The sequence below is a fragment of the Macaca fascicularis genome, chromosome 9 (genome assembly GCF_037993035.2).
Source record: "Macaca fascicularis isolate 582-1 chromosome 9, T2T-MFA8v1.1".
NCBI classification, from domain to species: domain Eukaryota; kingdom Metazoa; phylum Chordata; class Mammalia; order Primates; family Cercopithecidae; genus Macaca; species Macaca fascicularis.
Genome location: NC_088383.1, coordinates 56,939,383 through 56,961,610, shown reverse-complemented (window position 1 = coordinate 56,961,610; position 22,228 = coordinate 56,939,383). Strand labels below are relative to the sequence as shown.

General features: G+C 50.2%; 1 long non-coding RNA gene across 1 annotated transcript; it reads right to left on the bottom strand.

The window, feature by feature from the left end:
- Positions 1–5,466: 5,466 nt before the first annotated feature.
- Positions 5,467–20,679, bottom strand: LOC107130919 (uncharacterized). The gene is made up of 4 exons (XR_006700875.2): positions 19,943–20,679; positions 14,741–14,889; positions 8,230–14,619; positions 5,467–8,021 (listed from the first exon to the last, which is right to left on the bottom strand). It is a non-coding gene; the product is annotated as an uncharacterized lncRNA (long non-coding RNA).
- Positions 20,680–22,228: the final 1,549 nt, after the last annotated feature.

Here is a 22,228-nt window from a genome sequence, read left to right as displayed (position 1 = left end):
AACAGTGATCCATGCCTTGAGGGAAAAGCCCAAGAAGAAATGTATCAAACTCGGATGTTAAGGACGGTCAGAGAGGAGACAAGATTCCCAAAGCATAGCTAGGTGGGACAGCAACGGATGGAGTCCAGGCCTGCCTAAATGTTGCTAAGATGGAAATTACCTTTTGCAGGGGAAGATTTGACTTGGGAGAATGGCACTGGATAAGATAAATGTGGACAATGGATGCACCCCAGAAGACTGGAACTTACTAAACTCCACATCTTTATTTAAGTGGGATTTCCCAGGACAAAAGTCTACAGAAAGATACTAAGAAAGGAAAAACAACAACAAAAGAATAGAAAAGAAGTTTTGCCGAACGGACCCAATAAACAGCATTTACTTTCTTTCCTTCAGCTATCACCGGATCTCTGCTTTAGATTTTGACAACAGTAACCTCAACGTGGCTTTCACTAAATACAAAAAGCTGAAAACATTGCTTTGCCTGCATTAACTGCCCTAATAGCTGAGGATTTGCCTCTGTTTTCTAAATTCAATGGGTCCCTGAATGGTGCTATAATTAGAAGTTCAGAGTTTGGTAGACCCTTGGGATTAGGTTGTACTGTTCCCTTCTGACTCACTTTGGAGTCTTCCATGGGGAGAAGCTAAACTGCTCACCAGGGATGCCAGGTGCATGAATAAAGGGGCAGTGGTTGATTCTGGGGAGCAGTGGCCTCATGGCAGCAGCTGAACAGTCCTCTGGCTGCTGACTCCTCCTTCAGGACAGACTTGCCTCAGTTGAGCACAGGCTAAACCAAGAGGAGTTCAGAGATGAAATGAAGAACCAAGAGCTCTCATCCTTGCAAATGCATTGGAAAGAGCAGCTATAGCCTCGTGTCTCCTCAGTCTCCCCAGGGCGCAGGAGGGCTTCCTAACTGGTGATTCTGGGATGGGCACTAAGGACAGCAACAAGCTTCTTCTCTCTGGATGAGCTTGCCCTTGTGCCTTGTCACCTCCTCCTGCCCCACTGCCCTTCATGTGAGCAATCAGGACACAGGACCCTCATGGACAGTGGTGGTAAGTCCCCAAGCCTCAGCAGCTTCACTGTCATTGCAGGCTCACTATGTAATCTTCCTCAAATGGGAGATTAGGGATCCAGTAGCTCCCACTTTGTTCTTCTGCCATCTTAGAGAGCTCAGGAGGTGGGAAATGTGGAGGACCTCACACCCTACACACTGCCTTGGACAGGAAGTGATAATTGACTTCTGCTCATATTTTCATTGGCAAGAGCTAGCCACACAGCCTCCACCAATTGCAATGAAGGCTGGGAAATACAGAAGAAGAGTACAGACACTCAGCAGGAGAGCGTCAGCCATCCCTACCACCCTCTGACTGCACAAGACAAGCTCCACTGTCCTTGCCTTGGGTTCTCCAGCTTTCCATGGCTTCCACCCAGAGCCCTATGACCTACCTGGGCCCCACCCGGATGCCCCTCCCGCATCTACTCCCCCTTTCTGAGCCCTCCTCATTAGTTGCCCATATCCATCCTTCTCTGAAGCCCCAAGATCCTGCTATAGGTCAGGTCCCTGACACTTCCTACCTGGGACACTATGACAGCCTCCTTCCTCAACCCCTGCCTCGGCTCCTCGCTTCCCTGGTTCCCCTGCCTGAGTCCCCACTGAGTTCTCTCTAAACATAAGCCTGACTGTGTTCCTCTCAGACTTTTAACTCTTGTGACTCTCAACAACCCAAGGCTACAAGGTTGAGTCCAAACTCCACAGAGTCTTCTCAAGCCCCATTCCTGCCTCTTCGGCATCCCTCCCATGACAGTCCAGGAGTTATCCCTACAGAGCTTCCAGCAATTCCCAACACATTTATGCATTTCCTAATTCCAGGACTTGGAATCCTCTTCCCTGCTGCCTGCCTGGTGAACATCCTCTGCTTGCAGGAAGCAGGACTATCTCTCCCTCTGTGAGGGTGCCCATCATGAAGCTGACCACAGAATTAATCATCCAGATCAGGGCACTTCTGAGAATGACAGAGGTCACTAGGTGTGAGTGGGGATGGTCCCAAGCAAACCCTGTCCGTGAGCACCCAGGCAGAGCTGATCTCTCTAGGCTGTGTGCAGCCGACTATGTCCCCACCTCCCCTAATGATTACCTGGCTCACACGACTGTGAGCCCTGCAAGTGCTGCAGTGCCAATTAAAGAGAAATGCAGACTCCTCACCAAAGACAAGAGGACCCAGGCCTGGCCCTGCCACCTCCTGCGTCTCCCTGGCTCTGGTCTGCAGCCTGCACCATGAACATCCCAAACTCACTGCTAAGTGGTCCCCTCGCCTGCCCTTTGATGGTTGGCAACTAAGCTTCATCGGGTCTCTGCAGGCCTTTCCTCCCCAGGTGAACCCAACCACCTGCCACTGTCACATCCTCCCAGCTGGCCCTGCCTCCTGTCTTTCCTGGAGCCACCCTGCCAGAAACCATCTTGTGACTGACTACATTGTCTACTTAAGGGTTTATTGTCACCTTGCCCACTGGAATACAAACTGCACAGAGAGAGGGGTAGGGGGGTGGCTGGTCCTGCAGCTTGTCCTCTGAGTTTCCAGGATCTGGAGCTGGCCCTGGCAGAGTTGGAGGAGCACTCCCAGAACTCCCCCAGGCTGGGAGGCCTCCCTGCCCCACTTCCTCCACCTCTTGGGCCTGGCTCAGCCCTGCCCTTTCATGAACAAATGGAAATGAATACCTCAGGAGGGGCAAGGCTTAGCCAGAATGACCTGGACCCCTGTTCTGTGACTGGGCCTCGGAGCACGGTCTCCAGGGTGACCCCGCCAGTCTCTGCTCTCAGGCAGGCCCGGCCAGGAACACAGACGCCACAGCCACATGCACGCCTTGTCAGACGCAGATCCTCCCGGCTGCACCATAAAACCCTAACTAGGCACATAAAAGCTGCCTGCCAGCCTGCCAGGTGCCTCTGTAGGCTCCAGAGAGGCACTGACGGGCCCCCAAGGTGGCGAGGGTCCAGGAAACAATGGCACCACAGCTGCATAGGGACCCGGACACCTGGCTCCTGGACATAAGAGGTGTCTCAGCGAGGCTGTGGGTGGTCCGCTTAAAAAACACCAGCCAGCTGCCCCGTCACTCTGAGGGGTAGGAGACCTAGCATCATGGAGGGTGATTTAAAGAATGATGTTTAAACCTCAAGATGCACTGTCAAGGCACATGTTACACAGGCACTATGCTTGTGGAGTCAAAGGTCATTCAAGGTCATGCAGCCACAGCCAGCTTCTCCTCCACCCCTTGCTGTCTGATCAGGACAGCCACTCTCCCTGTCTGCTGCCTTCCATAGACCTCCTCCAGGTCCGGAGAGAACCTCCTTCAGGTCTGTCTGAAGCCAGGTACCACCCCCGTGAGAACAAAGGGCTGTCGCCTCCTGAATCCAGCTCCAGCTAGGGTGGCAGCTTGAGGAGGCGGATGATGACCGGACTCCAAGCTTTGTCTCATGCACCACCTTGTTCAGTGCCCAGCCTCAGCAAGGACCGAGCCCTGTGCCTCTGCCCATGACAGTCCCTGGGCCTCTGAGCTGCCTGCAAGGCCACTCTGCTCCAGCAACTAGCAGACGCCGCTGCCTTCTCCTCTCCAGGGTCCTGACGCCGTCGTCCTGCTGTCTGTGATTGCCTGAATGCCTCCGAAGTCCAGGGGTATCCTGACCCCCCACTTTAGCCAGACACTCGCAGTTCCTGGGAAGCTCATGGCTGCTCCCCTCTCTGCCTGCATTTCTTTGAGCCCTGCCTACAAAGCCTGTCCTTCTTTGCCTGTGCTGCTTCCTTCCCAGCTCAGTCACCACCTCCAGGAAGCCTTTTGGGCCTCTCCACTCAGGCCCCGTTAGGGTCCCCCAGTGAGAGCCCTGCCATTGCTGCCACCTCCCACCCGCCCCTCTGTCCTCACCTTGTGCCCTGACCTTACTCTCAGTCCCCAGAAGCTGCCACCCCCTGACCAGCTTTGGACACCCCTGCTCTTAGTTTCTGCAAACCCAGAACTACCTGCCCCAGTGCTCAGCTCATGGAAGTTCCTCAGGAAGCATCTCCACATGGATGTTGAAGAGAAGAAAAAAAATCTCCAAGTCCCACAGGGTGTAGTGGGAGTCCAAAATCGGAACTCCAAAAGGCCTGTGAGCATGGCTTGGGGAGGCAGGGCTAGCGTCTCCCTAGTTGCACCCAAGGGGCATTCCAGCACCTGCTCCAGCCTTCTGTCATCAGCAGGTGACACAAAGCTCATCCTTCCCGCCAGACATAACCTGACAGGGTGGTTACTCAAGATGGGGGAATAGCCTTGCTGCTCAGCAGACCTTATGGAGTCCTGGGGTTAGGCCAGGGTTCTGGGGTGCAGAGATGACAGCAGAGCCACCTGAGGGGAGGCTTCCTCTGCCACACCATGTAGGGGTCACCCGCCCACCCATTCCGTGGAGCCCCACAGCATCTCACACTTCCTAACACCCCAAATAGAAGCCCTTCCAGCCATCAGAAAGAATGCATAGAAGCTGACGGGTTCAGAGAAGGAGCATGGCTGAGGAGCCCAGGTTATTCTTAATTATTTTCATGCCCCAGGTGAGTCATAAGCCAGCCATTCAAGCTCTTGTACCTCACAGGGTGGGCCAAAAGAAATCCCACCCAAACCAAATAGTTAGCTGTAACAACATACAATAATAACAATTAAATGCAATAACGTAAGCTATGCAGGAAGAAACTATAACTGAATATTTAATCTAAGGAGAGAGATGTCACAAGGCTTAAAAGTATCAATGACATGAAGAAGAATTATACTTGCCTTTATAAAAGTGTAAAACTTGATACATAAAAAATAAGCTTAGTAATATCACTATTTTGGGGATAGCAGTTTTAAATAGGTACAAAAGCTCTGCAAATATTTGTACTCTTTGAGCAAATAATTTCACTTCTGCAAATCTGTTCTTTGGTACTATTTAGCAAATTATTTGCAAAAGCCAAAATAATTATAAATATGAAAAAAGGTATTTAGGCACAAAGATGTTCTTTTTGATATTGTTTATAATATGAGAAAACTGGAATAAACAGCAAGGGAAGATTGGTTAACTGAACCATGGCAAAGCTAAAGAATGAAATACACAGTCAATTGGCTGAACGTAGTGGCTCATACTTGCAGTCCCAGCACTTTGGGAGGCTGAGACTGGCAGATCACTTGAGGCTAGGAGTTCAAGTCCAGGTTGGTCAACATGGTGAAACCCTGTCTCTACTAAAACTACAAAACAAAACAAAAAAAAAGTTAACCAGGCATGGTGGTGAACACCTCTGTATTCCCAACAAATCGGGAGGCTGAAGCGTGAGCATTGCTTGAACCCAGAAGGTGAAGATTTGCAGTGAACTAAGATCGCGCCACTGCACTCCAGCCTGGGCAACAGAGTGAGACTGTGTCTCAAAAAAAAAAAAAAAGAAAAAAGAAAGAAAGAAATATACAGTCAGTTAAAATATGTTTTAATATAGATTTAGAGGATACAAATCCAGTTTTCTTACACGGATAAATTACATAGTCTGGGCTTTTACTATAACCATCACCCAAATAGTATATACTATACCCTTTATGTAATCTCTCCCCCCTCCCACCTTCCCACCCTTCCAAGTCTCTAATGCCTATTATTCCACACTCTGTGGTGTATGTTTTTGAAAGTTTATTTGTGATATTAAACAAATGCTTATGTTCTAACACTTAGTGACAAAAAGAAAATCCACATCTATTGACTACAGACAGATCAACTGTATGAAAAATAAGACATTCACAGAGAAAGGATGGAAGAGACTTGAACCACCTGGTAATGGTAAGTCTGGGTGGTACAAAAATAGAGAATTCTTTCTATCTCTGCTTTGGAGATGTTCCATGTATTGTCCAATGAGTTGTATGCACATTTATAATAAGAAAGCATCTATTCAGCCCCCTGCAAGTTGGTATTTTTGCCTGACAGCTCTGATGTGGGGGTGCAGGTGCTAATATAGCATCATGGGTGAGGCTTTCTTGGGGTCCCTGGTCACAGAGGGCACCCCTGAAAGTGGGGACAGACACCAAAAGCTGTACTGTGTACCAAAATGGGCAGAAGGAAACAGCAAGCCCCGCAGAGGAATGCATATTGAGAAGCACTCTGTCTGATGAGTTTTACCTAAAGTAGAAATATGTAATAAACACTAGAGTGCTAGACTGGGTAACAACAAATGCTCACAAGGAGGAAAATCAGGGGAAATCTAATAGAATTCCAACTGCTTCATTTAGGGCTGAAATCATCTCATGCAATATGTTCATTTGGTTAATTTGAACCTGAAGCAAGGACATCACTGGGCAAAGTGGCACTAGAAGAATCCATCCCAAGTCTAGTTGGCTTTGGAGGGCATTGGCTTTAACTGTCAGGCTGGCCCTGACAGCAGGAATAGTGCAGAGGCTCAGGAGCTCCCGTTCTGTGGAGCCAGCGGCAGCTGCAGCGTGACACGGGCACTGTGGACACAGGAGGAGAGGAGGTCTCCCCGACAAGTCCTTCCCAGGAAGCAGAAGACCCTGGTGGCAGCCCCTCACTACCTCCCTCCTGGGAATCTCCCCAGCCCATCTTCCAAGACCCTCTCGATGCAGCCCCCTCCCTGCTGACTGCCCTCCCAATGGCCCCCATGTCCATAGAAGGTGCCGACCTAACCATCTAGTTTCCTTTGCAGTCTGTTTCACCCTGTGCTCACCATGTCCAGCCCACCATGCAGTTTACTCCTCCCTGAAAACAGCTAAATGTCAGAGAAGGGCATCAATGCATATTATCATGAACAGAGGGAGTCCCAGGAGGCAGCACCTGGCATCGGAGGAGGATGGAGGGGTGTGGACAGAGCTTGGCCAGGCAGGGGGTCATCGTATGCATGTGTATGGGGCCCGGTCGGCACAGCAGGATGTGGAAGGGAGCAGAGGGGTGGCTGGGGGCTGGCGATCCCACAACCCTGAGTGAGCAGCAGCATGAGCTTGGAGGAGTCAGGAGCCAGGTTTCGTGGGCAGCAGGGCACTGCCACAACTCCCCGCCCCGCCACCAGAGGACCTGGCTTCTCCTAGGATGGCCTGAGAGGGAAGGAACCAAGGCTGAGGCCGGCACACACAGGTGGAGGCCAGAGTGTGGATTGATCTCTGGGTTCTTCACCCAGCAGGCCGAGGAGCTGTTCACACGATGGCCTTGGATCGTCTCCACGCTGGAAATGGAGGTGTAGGAGGACATTGTCCCTGTGCAGGCCACGGTGGGACAGGAAGAAACCAGCAATGCCAGCCCCGGTGGCACTTACTGTAGCTTTTCTCGGCCCAGGACTGAGGGTTTCCTGAAATGCGGGATGTTCAGTGCTAAAACCAGGAGGATTCAGGGTAGATGAAGATGATCACCCTAGCCCGGCGATGAGCCAAGAGCTGCATGTGCTTTCCACAAACCTTTTGCTCTTCACAGCACCCCGAGGAACGTTCATCATTATCTGCATTTTTCAGCAGAGGAGCCTGCCAAAGCCTTGTACTGGTAGCAAGAAGCTGGCCCCAGAGAGGCTGATCCCAGAGGTGAGCCGGGCACAGCAGCCCTAGCAGCCAGGAAGGAGGCAGTGCTGAGGCAACGTGCAGGAGCCCCAGGGTCTCCAAGGTGCGAGGGGCTCAGCCACCAGCCTGAATCCACAGCTCTGCTTGCTGGGTCCACCTACACGGGGCAGGTTAGGTCCACGGGAGGGGATCAGGGCTCTACCCACAGAGGTAGAGGCACACAGATCACAGCATTGCTTTAGCTGTGATGGTATCCAGCTGGATGTAAGCCCGCCAATGCCTCCCAGAGTCTGACCTACTGCAGATAGGAGGTGGCGCGTGGAGAAGGGCCATGGCGACAGGGGAAATGTTAGCAAGAAACCGAGAAGGTCCCGGGAGGCCAATATTGTAAGTCCTCTGGACTGAAGAACACCGGTTGGGAGATACTCTGTAGCCTGGAGCACATTCACAACGGTGGGAAGGAGTCAGGAAACACACTGAACTTCTGTGTAAACAATAAATGATGGGACAGAGTAAGTGAAAACAATCTACCTGTTAAAAAATCATGCCACCATAATAAGTAAGTCTGGTTTCATAAAAGCTGGGCTCTGCTCAAGGGATATAGAATGTACTGGACATTCATCATTTTGCATGTCCCAAACAGCTCACCCTTCATCAAATAGCAAATCCCTCCACCACCAAGAGCCACATACCTCCTTCCACAATTGATCCAGACTTGGGCACCTGCCTCATGCCAGGCCAATCAGTCCACCTCTGGCATCCCCAACCTGGGCTGTCAGGGGGAGTCATGCCTTTCCTCCTTGGTCATAAACCATGGCAGAGAGGGCTCAGAGATGCTGGACTCATGACCTCCATACATTCACCCCCTCCACTAATCTGTCATAGGAGAGAATGATGCTGATACCTGAGACCAGAAGAAAATGTTTATGGCAGTAGTTGGCAAACTACAGCCCACAGGCCAAATCCAGGCCACCATCATTTTTTTATTTTTATTTTTTATTTTTACTTTCATTTTTGAGACAGAGTCTCGGTCTATTGCCAAGGCTGGAGGGCAGTGGCGCTATCTTGGCTCAGTGCAACCTCCTCCTCCCTGGTTCAAGCAACTCTCTGCCCCAGCCTCCCGAGTAGCTGGGATTACAGGCACCTGCCACCATGCCTGGCTAATTTTTTGTGGTTTTGGTAAAGATGGGGTTTCACCATCTTGGCCAGGCAGGTCTTGAACTCTTGACCTTGTGATCCACCCGCCTTGGCCTCCCAAAGTGCTGGGATTACAGGCCTGAGCCACCGCACCCCGCCCATCATTTTTGTATATAAAGTTTTATTGGCACACAGCCATGCCCATGCATTGACATATTGTATATAGTTGCATTCACAGGCACAGTTAAAACCATATGGCCCACAAAGTCTGTAATATTGACTGCCCAGCCCCGAGAGCAAACATTTGCTGCCTGTGGGTCCACATGGCAGTCGGAATGTTGATAGGGCTACCTTACATATCACTCTCACTTTACGGTAGCCAAGCAGTAATTACGTCGTCAATTAACACCAAAGCTGTTTTCATTCTGAAGAGGGAGAGAGGGGAGAAGAAAAGAAGGAAGGGAGGGAGAGAGGGAAGAGGAGGAAGGGAGGGAAGAAGAAGGAGGAGGAGGGAGGGAGCAAGGAGGAGGAGGGAAGGGGACAGGGAGCAAGAAAGGAGGAGGGAAGGGGCAGGAGGGAGGAAGGAAGAGGACAGAAGGGGACAGGAGGAAGGAAGGGAAGGGAGGGAAGGGGAGGGAGGGCAGGGAGGGAGGCTGACAATGTGGAAGTCCCTACTTTGAGTTTTCCAGAAGGCTAGCTCACCCCTTCCTCTAGGCAGTTTCGTTATCTCAGCCAATTAATCCTTCATTCTCAGTTGTTCCGGTTTAGCTTTGGCTTCTATCGTCAATGATGTCTGAGTAAATCATGGAGGAGTAGCAAATCCTGCTAGAATCATAGGAAACTGACAATTGTTCAGAGCTGAGCATTTCCCGCTGTGAACTTTTCCACCCTCCTGCCTCATGATTGGTGCTCAGAAGGGAGGCCAGAGGAAAGAAGGGGGTGGAGGGGCTTCACGTCATCGAGGGCATCAGCCCCCTGTGTCATGGTTCGCTTCCTCCCCTCCCATGGTCCTGCAGCAAATTCCCTAACTCCCCAGGCACCTTCCATGGGAGAGACTCTCATCAGCCACTGTCCCCCCATGAGCCTGAGGCAGAGGACAGCCACCTGCAGGACAGCTTTACAAAGGGCTGCCTGGAGCAAGTCCCATTCCAAGGGGGAAGGAACGGGCTGTGGAGGCAGTGGGGGATTCTGAGAGGGCTCCTGGGGGAGACAAACTTGACCCTGGGACTTGCAGGTGGAGAAGATTCAAGGGTAGGTCTGGGGGATGACATGTTAGGCTGAGAGAATGGCTGATGAGGCCTGTGTTTGGGAGGAAGGAGTACGTGGGCAGGAAATGAGAAGACACGCAGGTGCCTAGAAGAGAGGTGTGGAGAGGGATAGGGACCATGTGTGGGCATCTGACACAAGTGTCATGCCATGGAAAGAGACAGGTGGGGTCCCACAAGCAGGAATGTGGCAGGGGCACCTCTGTCATGAGGAAGATTGCCCTGTGGTCTTGAGGAAGGAGCCTGAAGAAGTGGGTCTGGCATAGGGACCAGCAGCAAGAGAGCATCAAGACCTGGATAAGAAAGTGTGCATGTGCAGAGCAGGCAAAGAGGAGTCCAGGAGACGAGCTTCACAGGACCGGCAGCTGGCTGGGGATGAGGGGAAAAGAGGGAGGAGCCAGCCATGAACCTTCAGCTCCACAGCACCATCACAATATGGGAGCAGGCACAGAAGGAGCAGCAGAAGATCCCTGGAAGCAAACTTGGTATCCCAGAGCCACTGGGAAATGCCAGCCTGAGGTCTGGGTGGAGATGCCGGATTGGGAAGTGGATGGAGACATTCTGAAAGAAAAGGCACAGAATAAACAGAGAATCCTGAGTTCAGAACTTAGCAAGAAATGGAGCTGTCAGCCCAAGAGACCAGAACTGAACCATGTCCATAGCCTCGAGGGCTTTTAAGCAGGTGCAAGATGAGGGAGATTTCAGCCTGCACCTTGACTACAGCCTTGAGAAAGACCCTGAGCTCAATCACAACTGAACCGCTAACCTACAGAAGCTGTGAGATAGAACTCGCGTGTTGTTTTGAGCCATAATAAGTTAGCGGATAATTTGTAACTAAAACACATTCCCTCTTCTCTCATCTTCATCTCTTCTCCTCCTCTTCCTTCTCCTTTTTTTCTCTTCCTCCTCCTCTTCCTCCTTTTCTTTCCCCTCCCTCCTCCTCCTCCTTCTCTTCTTCCTGCTCCTCTGCCTCCTCCTCCTCTCCTCTGCTGCCTCAGTTCCCTTCAGTTAGAGACAGGTGTCTCTGTATTACAGGGACCTTGGCAGCACCAGCCAGGTCTGGCCACCTGACATTACTCCACCTCAGCAAACTGAAGAGCAGGGCTCTCACCACCAAGTCTGCTTAGGAGAATCCTATAGAACAATGATAAACCCAACTTAGGATTTATCCTGGGATTCACTGTGGCTGGGGGAAGGTGTTAGGACCGGCAAGGTCATAAACCAACCCCCTGGCATGGCAGTTAGGCAGCCTCTCAGACAGGCAGCTCCAACGAGCCTCATGTGCGGTTTGGGGAAAGTCTTCTTCCACAGAAAGGAGAGAGCTGTTTCAAAAAGAAAGAAGGCAGGAAGCCATGCAGGCAGACAAAACAGCGAGTGAGGGGTGGAGTGGCAAGGTGGAGGGTGGGGTAGGGGAGACTGGGGCGAGGGGCCAGGCCATCAGAGTGCCCAAGGCAGAACTCCAGGGTGAAGGGCTGCCCGGGGCAGAGGGGTGAGCCGCTGTGTCCCAGAGACAGAGGGTGGGTGAGAAGAGGAAGGGTACATTCCACCTGCTGCTCAGACCCCATGGGGAGGCGGCAGTGTGGGGAGATCCATTGACAGCTGAAGTCACCAAACAAAAAGGAGATTGTGATGCCTTCCAGGTCACGGAGTGGGCACTGCGCTGGCCAGCACCGAAAGCATGGTTGAGGAGGCCAGGCTCAGAGGGGTTCCCAGACATGCTCCACCTTAAGTGACCCTGAGCAGTGCCCGGCCTGTTCGTTGTCTGCACCATGTGAGGTAAGGGGCAATTCAATGGCAGCAGCAGCTGCCAACCCTTCCCTGCACTGGCAGCCTCATCTCCCTAGGTGGAAAGTGCCCGTGAATCTCAGGAGCCGGTGGGCGGGATGCCCTGCAGGCTTGCACACTCACTCGGCCAATGTCTGCCAGGCTGCCGTGCCAGTTTCCTAACACTGCATAACACACGTCCACAAGTTTAGCAGCTTAAAACAGCACACTTGTGTTATCTCACAACTTCCATGGACCCGGAGTCTGGGCACAGCTTGGCTGGGGCCTCCAGTCAGGTTCCCACATGGCTGCCATCCAGGTGTTCTCCAGGCTGCAGACCTTTCCAGAGCCCAAGTCCTCCCTCTCCCAAGCCCCTAGCAGCTATAGTACAAGGGCCCCGCTTTCCTGTGGGCTGTCATCAGCGACGGCTCCAGCTCCTAGAGACCCATGACAGGACCCTTTCTCAGGACACGGCCAGCATGGGAGCCCTCTCTTCATAAAGGGCCTAGGCCTCCATTCAAGGGCTGTCACCGGATTAAGGCAGGCCCACCCAGGATAATCTTCCTTTTCATTCCATCAGAATCAGCTGGTTTGGGGCCTTAAATTACATACATACAAAATCTCATCACCTCTGCCATATAACACAAGCGAATCCCAGGAGTGACATGCGTCATATTCAAAGGCCCCACCCCAACTCAGGATGGAATTGCCATGGGCAAATGCACCAGGGGCAGAATTCTGGGGGCCACTTTAAAATCCTGCCCTGTGTCTCGGCCCACATGGGGTCCTGGGCAACAACAGGCAGTAAGAAAGATTCAGCGCTCGAGGCCCTTGCTGGCCTGATGCAGATGAGACGTGGAGAAAGATTATTCCACACAGTGGGACATATCTTACGAGAAGACACGACTATCTCTGAAACGCAGGGGCCAGTGCCTTGGCAAAGAATGGAGTCTTGGGGCTGGTTTTTGCAGGGCGCTTATTCACCTGACTCAGAGGGGCTCCCAGGCGGAGAAATTGCTGGTGTAGGCATTGCCCAGGTCACCATCCTTCAGTGAACCACCTTCACCGTGCCTGCCATCGCTATCATTTACTTAGCTGTTTTTTTAAAAACCCACTCACTCTGTTTTACTTAAATTTATTTTAAACAGAATCTTTAAATCTCAAGTATAAATGGAAAAGCAGCATTCCTTGTTATAAATAGAAGTTAACCATAAAAATAAATAAAAGAAGCATGGGCTCATGAATTTCTTATGAACCTGCCAGCTGCTCTTCCTGTGAACAAGGGGAATCAGGAAGTGTGAGAGAGATGTTAGAGAAATACCAGAAGAAGAATGATATTTTTCAGAAAGGTGGAAAGGGAATGAGGAAGTAAGCAGTTGTCATGTTGAGACACACGGCCACTCTAGGTGCCCGAGTCCTGCCATCTCACGTGCAGCGCCCCGGAACCAGACTCGGGGTAGAAAAATGAACATGGTGGGTTGATGAGGGCAGAACCTGGGAACATCGCCACCCAGAAGGGGTGAGAGAGGCTACTGGACAGAGGGGGAAGTTGACTAGGATGCAACTACAATGGGGGCTGTGGCTGTTCCCACAGGCAGCTCTGGGGCTGGATGGCCGCTCAGTGTTGTCCCAAATTGAGACTAGGGAGCCCAGGCTTTTGTACTGCCATGTGGTCCCAGCTGGGAGATGCAGCTGCCCCGGGGAAAAGCAGGCATGGCCGCGGGCAGGGCAGCTCCTTTAGGCTGCAGAGGACAATTCCTGGGGAGGGTTTCAGCCAGGAGCCATCAGCAGGCACCACCCCTGAAAGCTGGGAAATGGGGGCCTCAACCTTGAAGGGCAGAGCTGGGCAGCTCTATAGCATCCTCTACAGGCGTCCCTCTCCACAGCTGCATCCATTTGTTTTGTAGCGTCCCGTTCTACCTGGGAACAGCTCCCCCAGGACGCTGCCTTGTCTCTTTTTTCCCAGGAATACTTACAAGAGGAAGAAGGCGAAAGGGGTGATCACAGTGCCTGTGCTGCAGCTGGGCTCAGGACCACGGGTACTCACCACCTCCCTCCTCTGCCACCCATTCTAGGTTCTCCAGGTTCTCCTCCACCTTGGCTAGTGCCTCTGCTGCTCTAGGGGCTCACATGGTAGGTGGCGCCGACTCTCGCCCCAGAGAGTTGTCATGCCCTTCTCAAGCTGTGGCTCCTGGCCTTGTCCATTTGTCATCATAATTGGGCAGGGAGGTACCAGGAAATGACCCAGTAGATCACCTGGATGCTAAACACATCCTCCCTGCCCCAGTGTGTGACAGCACAGGTTTGATGACCTGTGCAGGATGGAAGACTCCTCTACTCCCCACCAGTCTCTAGACATAGGAGCTGGGAGGCTTGACAGCACCTGTTACTGAACATGAAAAGGGAATTTGCCATGTCCCCTGGAGGAAGCATTCCTCCTCCGGGCACCAGGACCTTTAGACCCCCTATGCTGAGCACTCAGGGAGCACAGAGTCCCCGGGTGGGCCGCTAAGTGTTACGATGAGCAATGCCACTCCTGTTTCTGTGCCTTGGTTCCTGGACCCATGATTTCTACTGACTGAGACACAGCAACACACATTGGCTGTTGGTCTGGGGTAAGTATTGTGTTGTGGAGGATGGCCTCCCACCCTCTCAGAGCATCCTCTCCAGATGATGCTTCAGCTGCACTTTCCAATGCTCTATCACAGGGATGTGCCAGAACTGGTCAATCCCATCGGCCTGTGTTCACTGTGGTGCCTCCTTTGCTGCGAGGTGAGTCCCTTGGTCCCATGCTCTGTCACACAGGATCCTGAAGGAGGATATCAAATGCTTTCTGAGTTTTGTGATGCTGACTGAGGCTCTGACGGCAATGTCCATTTGATCCCTCATGACAGAAGTGGTATAGTTAACATGGCCCTAGGACAAGAAATACACATACTAGTAAATGTATACTGGGACCTGCCCCCTGGGGATGAAAACCGCTTCTGTGTTCTTGAATGGGATGAAGAATACATTCACCAGGTCAGAGGTGACATACCAGATTCCTGAAGCCATGTCAATCTGCTCTAGCCAAGATCCCACATCTGGCACAGATGCTGTGGTAAGGGCTATTCACACATCGCTTGGTGAATTTGCAGTCATCACTGTCGTTCTCTAGCATACGTCTGGTTTCCTGTAGGGGCCAGACTGGAGAATTAAATGAGGAGAGCATGTAACCATAACAGCTGCATCCTTTAGGTTTTTAAGGATGGCACTAATCACTACCATTTCCTTTGGGACATGACACTGATTTTGATTTATTAATCTGGCCAGGACAGGGATGAGGCAATGGTTTCAGACACTTCTCCTTGGACTCCTCTACTATGGTAACTCTTATCCCACAAGTTTCAACGTGCCTTCCCCACTCTTCTAACTCTTGCCCTGTAAGCCAAGGAACCCATGTAAAGTTCTGCCAGCTACCAAGGATGTTTGTTGCAATTCTGTATTTGAGGAGTAGGGAAACCGCTGTGGATGAGTCCACAAGCCCAGTGAGCTGGGCTGCACCAGGATTCATTGAACATCTGGTTTCCACAAAATCCACTCTAGCAGGGGAGTTATAATGAGGCCTTGGGTCCTTGGTATCAATGTCAACCTGGACCATGTGTCCATTTATTCTTGACGTGTCTGGATGTTTCCCTTCCCTCAGGTTCAGTGGTTGCCTGAGTAAATGGTGATAGGTCCCTTTGGAGAAGGATAGGAAATCACCACCATCTATCCTTGCTGTGGTGTTTGCAGGCGCCTTCCTCCTGAGGTCCCAGCCTCTCCCTCACTCAGAGTGTTCAGGTATAGAAACTGACTCAAGCCCATCAAGGGATTGTGACTGTTTTTGGAGTGGCTGCCCTCGGCCTCATTTATCCATCCTTGATTTGTCTCAGTTTGTACAAATTGAATGGTGCTCTTGTGGGCTGCCCATCAATATGACTCCCAGCGACTGCAGGTTTGATTAAGCATCTTCATAGCTCCTCAGGAGTTGGGAACCCTGGCTGAAATCTGACCACACCTCTCATTTTGATAAGTGCATCTACTTTGATTTGGACAGCAAAGTACTCCATTATTTTGGGATCCTTTCATCCTCATTTCTGCTAGGTAGCCCAGATCACTAACAATACCCTCTACCCTCAGCCCCAGCCTACAGATAGAAGCCATCCCTGAGCTTTGCATGTTGCTGTTGCCCCTTTCACCATTGGATTTCTTATCACTTTGGTAAATGGAGAGTCCTCTGAGTCCTTCCATGGAACATATAGGCTGGTCATGGAACATATAGGCTGGTGGCTTTCCAGCCTGTGTACCATTTCTAATCCAGCATGTCTGCTCTCTGAGCCTTCAGTCCATTCTTCTATCACTTACCACAGCTATTTCAGCATTGACATGTCACTTAGGGCAGGCCATTGCTTTTTCCAAGTGTCCAAGGGCCAACCCATAAACATATCAGCCCCATGCCCTAGGGCCCTTGCCACGGTGGAAAACCGGTATCATGGAATCGTGCTCCTGGATTGACGAACTCTCCCTTATTCACTTCCATATTCAGTCCCCCTTGATTCAGCACCCTTGGGGCCCATCCCAATCATACTCCCTCAGGTCCTGCTTATACCCGGTGACTCCACAGATCCTCCAGTCTACAGTATTCTTCCCCGTGGTGGGCCCGGTGTGTCCGGAGTTGGTTCCGCCCCTGGGTTCCCGGTCTGGCTGACTTCAAGAATGAAGTTACTGACCTTGGCAGTGAGTGTTACAGCTCTTAAAGATGGGACGAACCCAGAGAGTGAGCAGTGGCAAGGTTTATTGTGAAGAGCAAAAGGACAAAGCTTCCACAGCATGGAAGAGGACCCGAGTGCCACTGCTGGCTGGGGTGGCCAACTTTTATTCCCTAATTGGTCCCCTACCATGTTCCCTTTCTGTCCTATCACAATGCCCTTTTTTAATCCTCCCTGTGATTGGCTACTCTTAGGATCCTCCTGATTGGTGTGTTTTACAGAGCGCTAATTAGCGTTTTACAGTGCACTGATTGGTGCATTTTGCAGAGCGCTGATTGGTGCATTTTACAGAGCACTGATTGGTGCATTTTACAAACCTCTTGTAAGATAGGAAAGTTCCTGATGGGTGCGTTTTACAATCCTTTGGTAAGACAGGAAAGTTTCCCAAGTGCCCCCTTGACCCAGGAAATCCAGCTGGCCTCACCTCTCACCAGGACTTCCCTGGCTGAGCGAGGTGGTGACATAAGCCCAGGTTTCATCTGGCAGCCAGGGGACAGGTAAGGGTAGATTATGAGAGGAGTGCATGCTACATCATCTTCAAGCAAAGTGGGCACTCCCCAGGCCCAGAGTGTTCAAGGAAGTATAGGGTTTTAAGACTCTTGAGTACATCCACCAAGATGCCGCCTCTCCAAGTCTCAGGGCCCGACTCCTGACTTTAGCATAACAGAAGTGCTGAGGTTAAGAAGGGCCTGAATTTGGCATAACAGAAGTGTTGGGGTTAAGAATCAAACCATTCCTGGAGCTCTGCTATCTTCATATGTAAGTCCTGAGCCCGGTCCTCAGCAGGACTGCCTGTAAGAATTGAGGGTTTCTTTATATGGTGCCACAATCCTCCAGTTCTCACTCTGCCTTAAATTAGTGTTTCATTGCTCTCAACCTTTTATTGTCTATCTCCAATGCATCCATGGCACTTGACAATCCCACTGTCTTCAGAATTATTCCTTCCCCTGAACCTCTCTAACCCCTAAGAAAGTGACCCCTCCAGCCCACCACCACAGCATCAGGCTATGGGTACTCCAGTTACAGCAGCCACAGAGCCCTCGTTGCCACTAAATGTCAGATGATGAGGGCCTCAGATACCACCTTACAGTCCACTTCCTTAGATCACTTCTGGCATGAACTATCTCAGGTTGGGTAACTCAGGGTAGGGACTCTGAGATAGAAATTTGAGTGCAGAAGTGTATGAGAGAGTGCTAGGGGGACCACACCAATAACGGAGTGGAGGGACCAGGATAACCAGAGGGAGAAGCTAAATGACACAGTGGTATAGACAGCCTTGGAGCCAGGTGGCCCTACAGTGCTTTCCAGGCCCCTGCACCTAGTCACTGGGTTTGGCTGTCCCTGGAGTGTGAGATAACTTGAGTGAGGCTGCTCCTGTCGACCTTCCTGAGGAAGGGCTCCACTGTGAGCCCTCAGCAGACAGAAGTCTTGGCAGCTGAGGCCACGAATGCCTGGGTGCTGGCGACAGGGGAATTAGCTACAGCCACCTTAAAGCCATGGGGAGGGGCCTGGGATGAGAACTCAAGGAATGAAGCTGCTGTGAATTCTGGGACAGGAGAGGACGCATAGGAACAGAGGCTGGGGAAAGACTCCACCAGGACAGAGAGGCCAGATGGTTAGGGCTTAAATGCCGGGACAAGGACAGAAGGCTTTATCCATCCCGTGAAGGACAGTAGTCAAAGGTTTTGAGCAAGATTATTTTGGAGTGATTAGGAGACTGTGAAGCTACAAAGGGGTCCTAATTTTCAAAGTATCCCCTTGGCTGCCTCTCCCATAGACTCCTCTTAACTGGCTGGCTCTCTCTCTCTCTCTCACACACACACACACACACACACACACACACACACACACACACACCACTGCCCTCCTCCCCCAAATCGGTTCCCTTCAAATTGTCACTCCCCACAGTGCTGCATTCATGCGTCAGTTCTAAATAGCCCCACTGTTCAGCTTTAACGAGAAGTAATACCAATTCCCATGTTTGCTCAGAGAGCACCATATTTCATCAAACCAGAGCCCATGCCGGCTCAGATTACTGACCGAGACAATGTTCTGTAATCCTAGTTTATTCACATGTCACGGGTATTTTAGCAAAACAGAAATGAATGGCCCCCACCACCCTAGGAAGTAACGGGAGAGTTGGGTCCCCGCCCAGGGAAAGTCATGCTTTCTCTTGCCACGGTTCTCAGAGGAGCTGACTTTGATTCTCTGAGCTTTTCCCAACTTTAAGAAAGAGAATATGGGCTGAGGAGGAGTCACAAAATGGGTAGTTATTTCCCTATAAAATGTTAACTCCACGGATGGATTTTGCCAGAGCAAAAATAAAATCTGTCGTTGATTATAAAGTCCTTTGTGCTTGTTATTTCACAGATTTATTACACTCTGGCCCAGCGGCCTGGGGAGGCCCTGGGGTTCCTGTCTCTAGCGCCCCACAGCTCATACCCCAACGGGAACAGGGACTCACTTGCATTTCTTTTGTCCTTAAGAGCCAGGAGCTTTGAAAATCTAGATGAAGAGCTGTGAATCATCCTCCCAATCTTTGGACAAGAATCCGTAGACACAGACAATAACAGCATAACAGTTCCTTAGTAGAGGTCTATGACTTCCTCATCAAGGAAACATTCCCTTTCCTTTTTTTTTTTTTTCTTTTTTTTTAGTTGTTGGCACTGTGCACTAAGAAACAAATTTCCTCTGCAGAGCAAATTCTCTGCAGAGAACAGCCAGGCTTGAACCTCTCACCAAATCTGCCAGTCTGGGTCCACTTTAAATGTGCTACAACTTCTTTCAAACACACAGCAAATGAAAAGAACGATCCCAATGATCAATGCAATTTAGTTAGTATCATCTCACTTTAAAATCTGGCCAAGAATCCTCATACTAGCCTGCTCTTGTCCCCATCTTAGAGTCGAAAAAACTGACGTCCAGAGAAGGCAAATAACTTGCTTAACATCACACAGCTAAGTAGCAGCGAAAACAGGGACGTGAATCTAGTCCCAATTGACTCCACAGGGTCATGGGAACCCCCTCACTTCCAAGAACGTGTTAACATGGGGCCACAGAACCAGGAGGAGAGTACAGGAGCTGCAGCAGAGCCTGGAGGCCAGACTTCTCACTTAAAGAAGAGGCTCCCAGGATTCCAGAGAGGCAATGGGGCTGCCCCAGGGTTACAGAGCTAGTTAGAATCACACACTAGCTCTGCTACAAATTAACTGGACAATATCATTAAACAATCACTTGGGAACATTTATTTGGGGACAGATTCTTGATGAAACCAAACAAGCTTGCTTTTCAAAACTACCCAGGGTTTGTTTTACTTCCTTACTTGGGTGCAGAGCTTCAAAACTACGGAGTCTCTTCACTCCTTGCTCACGACTTTCTGAGCTGAAGAAAACCCTGCTATCCCAGAGTGCACAGCAAGGAGACCTAGAGAACTAAGGGCCCCCTCTTACCTGTCTGGAGAGAACACTGTTCACTCCAATCAGCAAGTTCAAGACTTCAGCAACCCTGGTAATTGCAGTGTACGGAACTCCCAGAACCATGATAATTTTGCAGGAAGCTGTCAGAAATCACAGATCTCAGGACTTGTCTCCACAATCTGCCATCTCAACTCTTATTTTGAGCTGTGGCCTGAGCTATTAAAAACAAAACATTCTCGTGGGCAAGCTCCACAATTAGCCTCATTTCCACACTAGAAAAACTGTTCTGCATGAGCTGAAATTGCACAGAGATTGTTTCTTGTCACAGTGATGCTCTTTCAAGGGCCGTGCTGAGAGCCAGCGAGGATGTGACCCAGTGGTAATCTGAATTGCTTCACCAAACACATTTTTATCCCATCATCTCGGCTACATGAAAGGGGGCCACAGTGCTCGTGTTCAAGACTTTACAGTCCCGCTGTTCAGCAATAAAATGAGGCAAGAAATATTAGCCGTCCCTGGCTGATGCCTTAATTCTTTCCCAACAATGTCAGAGAATCTGTACCCTACAGGTTTTAGTGCTGGCTAAAGCCTGACCCTCAGCCTGGCTTGAATGGAGCGGGAATGAGTTAAGGAGAGCCAGAAGGCTTTAATGGACACGGATTCCGAATAGCCCAGCTTGTGCGGGCCTCCTGCGGACTCACCCTCCTTTTCACAGGCCTCGATTGTGTATGGCCCCAGCAGAGACAAAACTACCCATGAGGAGAGGTTACCCCCAGCCGGTGCAGGTCAGAGGCATTCTGGGGGGGAAGGGGAGAGGGGGACAGAGGGGAAGTGAGGGGCACATGGAGAAGGAGGGAAGTAGGGGTGGGAGTGGGGGAAGGGACTACTGAAAGATGGTCTGATCATTTATAAGGAGAGATTCACTAAGTCCCAGGCTGAGACCCGATCATCTCACCTCCAGGCAAACCATTTTTGAAAACTGGTTCAGAACAAATGGGAGCTATCCTAATGGGAAGGTGAACACACTGTGATGTAGTTTTCAAAATAAATAAAATGCTTTTCTCTGGTTTTTTAAAAGCTACAAGTCTGAGGTTCAGAAGCTCTTAATAGGATGGCCTCTCATTTGACACTGCAAGATTTTAAAAAATTACAAATGGGTCGTGTTTTACACACCAACAGCAGCTTTTTCCAGCAATTTTTCAATTATTGCATTGTGAGCCCTCCAAGAAAAGTAACTATTTTGGCTCACAGAGCCCAAAGTTACCAAGTAGAGGGAACAGCCTGTTCACAAGTTTGCAAATAGTCCTTTGAAATGTAGCATAGACTGTATCTGGGAGCTTTCTGGAAGAACATGGGCTTGACGTGGTCCTTTCCTTCCCTCTCAAGGGTCCTTAAACTTTTTAGGTGGGTCTTGGGCCCCTTTCTAAGTCTAGGGAAGCCAGTGAACCCCTTCTTAAAAGAATATTTTTAAATACATAAAATATGCGGAGTTACAAAGGAAGAAATTACATTAGAATATAGTTATCAAAAATATTTAAAAGCAATTTTGCAACATAGTAACTATATTCCTTTTTGTTGACTAACTAGCAGCAGGCCTAACTGAAATCGTAATGAGCAAACATGATACTTTGATAAATCTGCAACCACTTACAAGTGATATGAAAATATCTGTGGATGGTGCCTATTGGTGAAAAAGTCACTAATACCACTGTGGTTGGTTGCTTGCATTTATAACATTAGTTAATGCTAAGTTTCAGTTAGAGTTAATGAAAATAAACATGTATTTTTTTTCACCATCAAGTTCATAGGAGCCCTTGAATTCTATCAATGGAGAAGAAATCCTGCTAGAGGCAAGACAAAGATCAGGACCTTCTGCCCCAGGGTTAAGCTGAGGGGCAATGGGCCAGGGACTCACTACACCCTCACTTCACTGGGAACCCTTCTTAAGAAAGCCACTGCTTCCTCTCCTCCTGCTCTGATGCTTTGGAAATGATTTTAAAGGCAAATTGAAAGCACGTCTTACCCCTGCAATCCTGAAGGCTACATGTCCAAAGATTAATAAAGATCTTTGATGTGTTTCTTCAACAACTGGAATTACTGTTGCCAAATAAAGGGCTGGTTAATCAGCCAATTCTGAATTTTAATCAGGATCTTGTTCCATTTCCCTTGGGTGGCATGAGCTTTGGGGTGAGGGCTTTTCTTTACGGAGTCAGTCCAGAGAGGATATCTGTTCCCCACACTCTCACATTTTGGACATACGCTGACTCCGAGGCAACTGGGCGCACATGTATCCCCTCTCTGGTCCTCACAGGGGAGCTG